At 42.1% G+C, this 10,952-nt stretch overlaps 1 pseudogene across 1 annotated transcript; it reads right to left on the bottom strand.

The window, feature by feature from the left end:
- Positions 1-3,336: 3,336 nt before the first annotated feature.
- Positions 3,337-4,889, bottom strand: LOC309810404 (nucleosome assembly protein 1-like 1; annotated as a pseudogene). The gene is made up of 2 exons: positions 3,875-4,889; positions 3,337-3,623 (listed from the first exon to the last, which is right to left on the bottom strand). The product of its transcript is annotated as a nucleosome assembly protein 1-like 1 (transcript).
- Between the last annotated feature and the right edge of the window lie 6,063 nt (positions 4,890-10,952).

The raw sequence follows: 10,952 nt of genomic DNA, 5'->3' as shown, positions 1-10,952 counted from the left end.
TTCAGTAGCTGTGGCTCACAGGCTCAGTAGTTGTGCCTTGCAGGCTCTAGAGTGCAGGCTCAGTAGTTGTGGCGCACGGGTTTAGTTGCTTCGCGGCATGTGGGATCTTCCCGGACCAGGGCTGGAACCCTTGTCCCCTGAATTGCCAGGCCCATTCTTAACCACTGTGCCACCATTGATTTAGATATTTCCTTATATCTTCATAGCCAAGACCTCCCAAATCTATTTACTTAGTTCCCAATCGTGGTGGTAATTTCTGAGGTGAATATGAGCTTTATTGTATTTTGCAATTTTAAACTTAGTTTCCTCATAAAAATTTTTTTCCCATAATACTTTGTGATGAAAAGGTTGATGTGAACCTTCAACCACAGTTTTATGTTAGGAAAGGTAATTGAAAAACATTTTTATGAAGATTGCTACCCCAGGGCAAGATTTCAAGATTTGACTGTGTCTGCTATTGATAGAGCTAAAAATATATAACATCTACTTTTTTTTTTTTTTCCGGTACGTGGGCCTCTCACTGTTGTGGCCTCTCCCGTTGGGGAGCACAGGCTCCGGACGCACAGGCACTGTGGCCATGGCTCACAGGCCCAGCCGCTCTGGGGAATGTGGGATCCTCCCGGACCAGGGCATGAACCCATGTCCCTTGCATTGGCAGGCAGACTCTCAACCACTGCGCCACCAGGGAAGCCCAATTATAAACACTTTTAATTTTAATGTCTGATAGGGCAAGTCCCCTTCCTATACATTTTTATATATTTTTTAAGTTAGCCTCAATAATCGCTATCCATTTTATGGGGAAATGATACCTTTTTATTAATGACTTCCTGACAAAGGAAAAGAGCAATGTTCCTAGTTCCCTCCTCATTATCATCATCATACCATCTCTACTATCATCATGGTGTCATCCATACCAGCTGTACCATCTATGTACAAACCATTTTATGCACATTTTCTCATTTAATAAAGCATCAAAACTCAGGCAGACTTTGGGAGGAGCTGAAAATATGTAAGTATCTTTCCTCTCCCCAAGCTTACCTTCTCAGTCTTAGCAGGTGAGGAGGTTTTGCTTAATTGAATCTAACTCCCCTTTTCAGATCTGTGTTCATGGAAGTTTAGAAGAGGATCCTTTATGGTCAGAGATGTTAGAAATAGATGGTATCTCCAGTCTCCTCATTTTATTTTTATTAAAAGGTTTTATTTATTTTTTGGCCCTGCGGAGCAGCTTTGAGGGACCTTAGTACCCTTACCAGGGACCAGACCCAGACCCTTGTCAGTGAAAGCCTGAGTCTTAACCACTGGACCACCAGGGAATTCCTCTAGTCTCCTCATTTTATTTATTTTACTTTTATTTTTATTTTTTAAATATATTTATTTATTTTTGGCTGCTTTGGATCTTCATTGTTGCACGTGGGCTTTCTCTACTTGTGGTGAGCGGGGGCTCCTCTTCGTTGTGGTGTGCAGGCTTCTCATTGCAGTGGCTTCTCTTGTTGCAGAGCACGGGCTCTAGGTGCATGGGCTCAGTAGTTGTGGCGTGCAGGCTCAGTAGTTGTGGCACATGGGCTTAGTTGCTCTGTGGCATGTGGGATCTTCCCGGACCAGAGTTTGAATCCGTGTCCCCTGCATTGGCAGGCGGATTCTTAACCACTGCGCTACCAGGGAAGTCCCTAGTCTCCTCATTTTAAATGCAGACATGAAGGCTCAGGGAGGGGAAGTCAGGTACACCAACAGAGAGATGGAAACAAGTTTAGAAATAATCTAATCCAATTTCTTGGTTTCACAGAGGCAGAAGTTGTGTGGCCCACCCAAGGTCTTGTAGCAATAATAATACCTTTGGGTCCTCACCATGTATCAGGCACTGTACTAAGAAATCAACATAGTTTATCTCACTTATTACAGCAACCTGAAGAATAATTCATATTATTACCTCCATTTTGTAGAAAACTGAGGCTGAGAGTGGTAGAGTAACTTGTTCAAGGTGAGCCAGTCAGCTGGCACAAGGCGGAGTTGGGATTTAAAGTTGGGCGGATTAACACTTCTAACCACTTAGGCTCCAGTGCCCCCAGCAAGCCTCTGGCATTGCAGATACAGAGGTCAAGTGAGCAGACCCAAGATTAATGTCCAGTCACTCAAAACTTGCTTGTTTTAACTAAGAACTAAAGTGTTGAGATCACACAGACTTTTCATAAAAGTAAAGTAAAAGCAAACACACAGAATAGTTTATACTGTTTTGACAGTGCGGCAGGACTGTCCAAAAAAGGTCATTATTTGCAGTGATAGCTTTTTTCAACATACAGTTTTAGTGTTTGCTTTAAACATGCACACAAAAAAGAGAGTCTGGTATAATGCTGAAGTGTTTTAAATTAAATTGAAATATTATGATATTGCATAACTGTTTTAACATGCATCTCTTAAAAAATGACTTTTCTTATATAACTGCAATATTATTTCCTACAATACCATCATCACACCTAAACTTTAACAATAATTGCCTAATACTACCTAATAGTTCATTATCGAATTTCCACTATTGTCCCAAAAGTCGTTTAAATTTTTTTGTTAAAATCTGGATCTAATCAAGCACCAAGATTGCTTTTTCTCATTTTATCTCTTTAATCTCTTTTATTTACAATGATCCAATTTTTCCTACCCTCTCTTTATCTTTCTCTTTCTCCCTTCTGCCCTTCCTCCCTTCCGCCCTCCTTCCTTCCTCCCTCTCTTTCTTTTTTTTTTAAAGGTGTATTTTTGGTTTTATTTTATTTTATTTTATTTTTTAACATCTTTATTGGAGTATAATTGCTTTACAGTGGTGTGTTAGTTTCTGCTGTATAACAAAGTGAATCAGCTGTACGTATACATATATCCCCATATCCCCTCCCTCTTGCGTCTCCCTCCCACCCCCCATCCCACCCCTCTAGGTGGTCACAAGGCACCGAGCTGATCTCCCTGTGCTGTGCAGCTGCTTCCCACTAGCTATCTATTTTACATTTGGTAGTGTATATATAAGTCCATGCCACTCTTTCACTTCGTCCCAGCTTACCCTTCCCCCTCCCTGTGTCATCAAGTCCATTCTCTACATCTGTGTCTTTATTCCTCTCCTGCCCCTAGGTTCTTTATAACCTTTTTTTTTTTTTTTAGTTTCCATATATATGTGTTAGCATACAGTATTTGCTTTTCAAAAATATGGAACGCTTCATGAATTTGTGTGTCATCCTTGCACAGGGGCCATGCTAATCTTCTCTGTATTGTTCCAATTTTAGTATATGTGCTGCCGAAGCAAGCACTCTCTCTCCTTCTTTCTCCCTCCCTCTCTCTTTCTTTTTTCTTTTTTTAAAATTATATTTGACATTTTTATTTTAGGCTGCAAAAACAAAAATGAGCAAACAAACAACAAAAAACTTGAAATAGGCTTGTCAAATGATGTAAATTCATCCTTTCCAGGGAGCAGAAGGTAGACTATCGTGCTTCACTGCTGCTTGCACTCTGCTGGGTTTTGATCCTTCTTTGGGTCATAGTCTGGATCATTTTCCTCATCTCCTTCTCTTCCCCTTCCTCATCGGCTTCTTCACCTTCTTCATCATAATCATCATCATCATCTTCAATAGCTTCTCCAGTAAAGTATACTGATCTTGATTATGCGCTCTGATCTTGGGATTATGCGCTCACATAAAAAGTGACCAATTTCGGGCCTCCCTGGTGGTGCAGTGGTTGAGAGTCCGCCTGCCGATGCAGGGGATACGGGTTCATTCCCCGGTCTGGGAGGATCCCATATGCCGCGGAGCGGCTGGGCCCGTGAGCCATGGCCGCTGAGCCTGTGCGTCCGGAGCCTGTGCTCCGCAGCGGGAGAGGCCACAACAGTGAGAGGCCCGCGTACAGCAAAAAAAAAAAAAAAAAAAAAAAAAAAAGTGACCAATTTCAAAGTCCTCAGCAAGGATAGCTTCAGCAGCAGCATCCAGATCTCCACTCTCAGGAACTTCAGGAGGGGCAAAAAAATTAAAGAAAGAGTAATTAGAAACTGTTTTGGTCACAGTATGAACTGTCCCACGTCCCTTGTGTTTCTGCTTCTTCTTAATGGTTTTCAAAGTGACATTCTTCCCTTTTTTCCAATCTATCTGGCACCCTGTACAACCCATAATTTCTGGTCCATCAAAAGAAAAAGGATCAGAATCATCTGGTTCTGACCTCATCCTATATGTCTTTGTCAATACTTCATTTGTGAAATATTCGTTGGGTTCAAAGTGAAATTCTAAGACGAAACTCATAGGCTGACCAGCATCTGAGAACTTCACTTTAATATCTTTCAAGTGCTTCAGAATAGGTTCATCATGTTCCTGAACCATATCACTGAGCAAGTCAACATTCTTAAATATGGTCAACCAAAAGTCAGGAATTCCTTTGGGGTCTTCTTTATCTTCATCCTTTTTCTCATCTTCAATCTTGGCCTTTTCTTTTAGTTCCTATGAAATTTCATCTTCCTCATCTGGTTTCCATTCACATTCTTCTTCTGTAGGTTCATAAATGGCATTGATGATCTCAAATCGCTTATCAAATAGAGGTTGATAGAGAACAGCATACTTTCTTTCAACATCGTGAACTTCCTCATAGAACTTGACTTCTATCTGTGCACATTTAACTTGAAGTTCTTTGAGAGCATTCACGCGTCTTCTAACTACCCTAGGAAAGCTTTCAATGTATCCTGTTGATGTTTCTACCGGACCATCAAGTCTTTCTTGAAGGGCTGCAAGAATCTGAGGATTTTGCATCATCTGAACAGTCAGCTGACGCGCTTTGATTTTTATTTCCTCACCAGTTTCTTCTTCTTCTACTTCTTCAACATCATCCAAATCTTGATCAAGTTCAGACTCTTCTTTGTTGTCGATGTCTGCCATGTTGTATGAGCGCCAAATATCGGTGGCTAGCACGGGGAGCCAGGCGGCCGGAGCTGCGCAGGAAGTGACTCAGGACGGCGACGGGAGGAGCAGAAGGCGGTGTGGCGAGCAGATGGTGTTTAAAAAGCTCTTTCTTTTTTTATTTTTATTTTTATTTTTATTTATTTTATTTATTTATTTTTTTTGCGGTACGCGGGCCTCTCACCGTTGTGGCCTGTCCCGTTGCGGAGCACAGGCTCCAGACGCGCAGGCTCAGCGGCCATGGCTCACGGGCGCAGCTGCCCCGCGGCATGTGGGATCTTCCCGGACCGGACACGAACCCGTGTCCCCTGCATCGGCAGGCGGACTCTCAACCACTGCGCCACCAGGGTAGCCCACTCTTTCTTTTTTTAAAAAAATAAATTTATTTATTTTTGGCTGCGTTGGGTCTTCGTTGCTGCGCGTGGGCTTTGTCTAGTTGCAGAGAGCAGGGACTACTCTTCGTTGCGGTGCGCGGGCTTCTCATTGCGGTGGCTTCTCTTGTTGCGGACCATGGGCTCTAGGCAGGCGGGCTTCAGTAGTTGTGGCACGTGGGCTTCAGTAGTTGTGGCTCGCGGGCTCTAGAGTGCAGGCTCAGTAGTTGTGGCGCACGGGCTTAGTTGCTCCGCGACATGTGGGATCTTCCCGGACCCAGGGCTTGAACCCATGTCTCCTGCATTGGCAGGCGGATTCTTAATCACTGCGCCACCAGGGAAGCCCCCCCCAAGCCCCCCCCCCCGAAGCCCCCCCAAATTTTAAAATTTTAAGACAGTATCAACAGAGCGAAAATACAAATCACAGAATAGGAGAAAATATTTGCAAGAGTCTAGTATCTAGATTATATAAAACGCTCTTACAACTCAAGAAAAGAACCCCAAATGGTTCAGTCTGAACATGAGCAAAGGACTTGAATATACATTTCTCCAAAGAAAATATACCCATGGCCAATGAGCTCATGAAAAGATGCTCAACATTATGGGTCATTAGGGAAATGCAAACGGAAACCACAAATGATACCACTTTACACATACTCGGATGGTTATAATAATAATTTTTCAAAACCATAACTATACTCCAATATAAAATAAAAGTTAAAAAAGATTAAAAAAATAAAAACCAGACAATAGCAAGTGTTGACAGGGATGCAGAGAAATTGGACATTGGGACTCTCATACATTTCTGGTGGAAATGTAAAATGGTGCAGCTGATGTGGAAAACAGTTTGGCAGTTCCTCAAAAAGTTAAACAGAGAATTTCCATATGAGTCAGCAATTCCACTTCCAGGTGTATACCCAAGAGAATTGAAAACGTGTGTTCACACAAAAACTTGTACACAAATAGTTATAGAAGCATTGTTCATAACTGCCAAAAGGTGAAAAAAAACAAATGTGTGTCAGCTGATGAGTGGATAAAGAAAATGTGGTATATACCTACAATATAATATTATTTAGCCATAAAAAAATGAAGTAATGTTATACGCTACAATGTGGATGAACCTTGAAAATATTACACGAATTCAAAGAAGGCAGACATAAAAGTCCACATATTGTATGATTCTATTAATGTGAAATGTCAGTGTAGGCAAATTCATAGAGACAGAAGATAGATTAGTGATTATCAGAGAATGAGGAGAAGGGGGAATTGGAGACTAACTGCTAATGGGTACAAGGTTTTTTTGGGGGGTGATGGAAATGTTCTAAATTAGATAGTGGTTATGGTTGTTACAGAACAGAGTGAATATACCAAAACACACTGAATTGTATAAACTAGTGAATTTTATGTTATATGAAGTATATCTCAAATTTTAAAATGCCATAAGTAAAAAAAAAAAGAAAAGAAAGATCAACAAAGAGAGAGAAAGCTAAACAGTCTATCTGGAATGTGAAACCATTATGTTGACCCTTAATCACTTTAAGTGGTTCCAAAATGCTGCCAGACAAAATTGCCCCAATGAAGCAACAATGAACCTGTGATGATGGTTTTTTTTCCTTTTCAATTTATTGTGGCAGTAAAAATGAATCAGGTGTCATAAACAAGTAATAGAAGGACTCTATATAAAAATTATTAGGGCTTCCCTGGTGGCGCAGTGGTTAAGAATCCACCTGCCAATGCAGGGTACAAGGGTTCGAGCCCTGGTCTGGGAAAATCATACATGCCACGGAGCAACTAAGCCCACGTGCCACAACTACTGAGCCTGCACTCTAGAGCCCGCAAGCCACAAGTACTGAGCCCGCGGGCCACAACTCCTGAGCCCGCGGGCCACAACTACTGAAGCCTGCCCACCTAGAGCCCATGCTCCACAACAAGAGAAGACACCACAATGAAAAGCAAACACACCACAATGAAGAGTAGCCCCCGCTTGCCGCAACTAGAGAAAGCCTGCAAGCAGCAAAGAAGACCCAATGCAGCCAAAAATAAAAATAAATAAATTAATTAAAAAAATTATTATGCTGTGTGATCTATCAAATGATATATAATCGATTATACACACTGTTAATACAGACATAAATTATGAGTTTTAAACTTGCTGTATATAACAATATAATTTATAATTGTTTGACTATGATAGTGGTGTGATTATGTCTAAGAATATAATACATTAAAAAAAAATCTATTCATGGGATTTCCCTGGTGATCCACTGGTTAAGAATCCACCTTGCAGGGTGGATTGCGGGAGATGCAGTTTCGATCCCTGGTCGGAGAACTAAGATCCCACATGCTTCAGGGCAACTAAGCCTGCACACTCTAGAGCCCGCCTGCCACACCTAGAGAGCCCGCATGCCGCAACTACTGATCCCTTGCCCTCTGGAGCCCATGCACCACAACTATAGAGCCCACGTGCTCTAGAGCCTGTGCACCACAACTAGAAAGAAGCCTGCTCACCACAACAAAGATCCCAAGTGCTGCAACTAAGACCTGACGCAGCCAAATAAATAAATAAATAAATAAATAAATAAGAGGTTTGTTAAAAAAAAATCTATTCAGTATCCATATTGGCTTGTATATACAGAGAGTATCTCTGAAAGGATATAAAAAACTCTGATATCATTCTTTCCCTGGGGGAGGGGAACTGAAAGACCTAGGTGAAAGGAGTCTTTTTACTATAAACCATTCAGTACCTTCTTAATTTTGAACCATGTGAACGTATTGATTACTCAAAAAATATTTTAAACCACCAACATTATTTTTACAGGATAATCAGATTAAACTTAATTTCAATTTATAGCATCTTTTCCAGTTTTCAGAACTTTTTGTGATGACATTCTTGGTTGGATATTTCAACCTCAGTGCACCATGGAATTTTATCACTGGCAGTTGGACCTGCATTGATGTAGAGCTTAAGTCTTAAGAGCTGCAGGAATACCACGGTCTGTTAACTCATCCAACCTTCATTAGGCAATGGTGATATCAAAGAGAGCAACTTCGAGAGCAGAGACACACCTTTGCAGAAAACAGGAAATTCACTTCATCTTTTAAACACCTTGACAGGACCAGCCTTGATCTGTCAGCTGCCAGTGGTATGATTTGACTGGTGCACAGAAGAACTTTCAGCTTAAATTTATCCCCACTTTTTCTTCTTTGCCTTCTGGGGCTCATGGTTAATCATCTGCAAAACTCCCCTATGTTTTATTATTTTTCCTTTATTTATTTATTTTTTGGTTGCATTGGGTCTTAGTTGCAGCACGTGGGATCTTCGTTGAGGCATGTGGGATCTTTTGTTGTGGCGTGCAGTCTCTTGCTTGTGGCACGTGGGTTTCTCTCTAGTCGTGGCTTGCGGGTTTTTCTCTCTCTAGTTGTGGTGTGCAGGCTCTAAAGCGTGTGGGCTCTGTAGTTTGTGGCACACAGGCTCTCTTGCTGAGGCGTACGGGCTCAGTAGTTGCGGCACACAGGCTTAGTTGCCCCTCGGCATGTGGGATCTTAGTTCCCCGATCAGGGATCGAACCCGCGTCCCCTGCAATGGAAGGTAGATTCTTTACCACTGGACCACCAGGGAGGTCCCGCCCTTATGTTTTAAATCTCTTCTTTGAATATTTCCTGCACCTTCTTGCTCTAGTTCAGTGGTTCTCAGTGGGGGTAATTTTGCCCCACTCCCTGGCGACATTTTGCAATGTCTGGAGATATTTTTGGTTGTCACACTAGAGGTGATGCTACTAGCAACTAGTGGTTAGAAGCCAGGGATGCTGCTAAAGATCCTACAGTGCACAGGACAGCCCCCAACAACAAAGAATCTTCAGGCCTCAAACATCAGCAGGGCTCGGGTTGAGATGCCCTGACTGTCTTGGAGGAACTGCTTCACCTGCAGCCTTCTCAACTAGTGTCTGTGTTTTCTTGTAACAGGACTGGGAAGTATTTTATCTTCTCACTGCTTTCAAACACCCCCCGACTCTTCCCCTTCCCCTAAATCCTTCAGAAAACGTTTAGTTGTGAATTTCTTATCAGGCTTGACACTCACTTCCTCTCTTTACTGCAGTCATTTACTGATTTGAGCTCCTCTTTCACTGTCATTCTCTTCAACACTGCAACTGTCTTAAATCTTGGTGATTTCTCTATCCATCCAACATCCTAGACTCTCAGTTCCTTGTATTCCTCTCCTTCAAGAATCTTACTCTCCACCCTACCTCAGTCACTTGCTCACTTATCATTGTTTCTCATTGACTTTACTTGCAATGTCTCCATCATTTCAATTCACGCGGTCCATTTTCTGACCACTACCTCCTGTCAGTTTAGCCCATTCCTTCTAGCAGTCTGATTTCCACAAACTTTTGATCTGATGAGGACAATCAATCTACTGATCCTCACAACTTTTACTTGTCCCTGGTAAAATCCATTTATCCATCTACCCAGAGCCTACACCATGCAGCTGAATGTGGCTGAACCAAAGCATTCAATTATGCTAACTGTTCTCTCTTCAAGTTTATGACCACTAACCTCAAGTGGGCCCTTAATGCTGCCCAACAATATATTTCCCTAATCTCTTTACTCGCTTTTTCTAGACAACTATTTTATTTCTTTCCTCGCTTTTTTTTAACGGCTTTATTGAGGTATAATTGACAAATAAAATTGTAATATATTAAAAGCCTACAACATGATTTGGTATCCGTATACGTTGTGAAAGGATTCCCACCGTCGAGTTAATTAACACATGCGTCACCTCATATATTTACTTTTTTTTCCCTTGGTGAGAACACTTAAGTTCTACTCTCTTAGCAAATTTCAACTATAAAATACAATAGTATTATCAACTATAGTCACCATCTTACGCATTAGATCTTTATTTATTTATTTATTTTAAAAAGAAGATGTTGGGGGTAGGAGTTTATTTATTTATTTATTTATTTTTGCTGTGTTGGGTCTTCGTTTCTGTGCGAGGGCTTTCTCTAGTTGTGGCAAGCGGGGGCCACTCTTCATCGCGGTGCGCGGGCCTCTCACTATCGCAGCCTCTCTTGTTGCGGAGCACAGGCTCCAGACACACAGGCTCAGTAGTTGTGGCTCACGGGCCTAGTTGCTCCGCGGCATGTGGGATCCTCCCAGACCAGGGCTTGGACCCGTGTCCCCTGCATTAGCAGGCAGATTCTCAACCACTGCGCCACCAGGGAGGCCCCCCACACTTTCTTTATCCACTCATCTGTCAATGGATACCTAGGTTGTTTACGTGCCTTGACTACTGTGACTAATGCTGTAATGAACATGGGATATATACCCAGAAGTGGAACTGCTAGATCATATGATAGTTCTATTTTTAATTTTTTGAGGAAACTCCATACTGTTTTCCATAGTGGCTGTACCAGTTTACATCACCAATAGTTTATAAAGGTTCCTTTTTTCCATATCCTTGCCGACATTTGTTATCTCTTGTCTTTATTTATTTATTTATTTATTTTTGGCTGTGTTGGGTGTTTGTTGCTGCGTGCGGGCTTTCTCTAGTTGTGGCGAGCAGGGGCCACTCCTTGCTGCAGTGCACGGGCTTCTCACTGCGGTGGCTTCTCCTGTTGCGGAGCATGGACTCTAGGCACGTGGGCTTCAGCAGTTACGGCACATGGGCTCA

The sequence above is a fragment of the Mesoplodon mirus genome, assembly GCF_964341445.2.
Source record: "Mesoplodon mirus genome assembly, chromosome: 9".
Taxonomy (NCBI): Eukaryota; Metazoa; Chordata; class Mammalia; order Artiodactyla; family Ziphiidae; genus Mesoplodon; species Mesoplodon mirus.
This window is presented reverse-complemented; position numbering and strand designations above follow the sequence as displayed.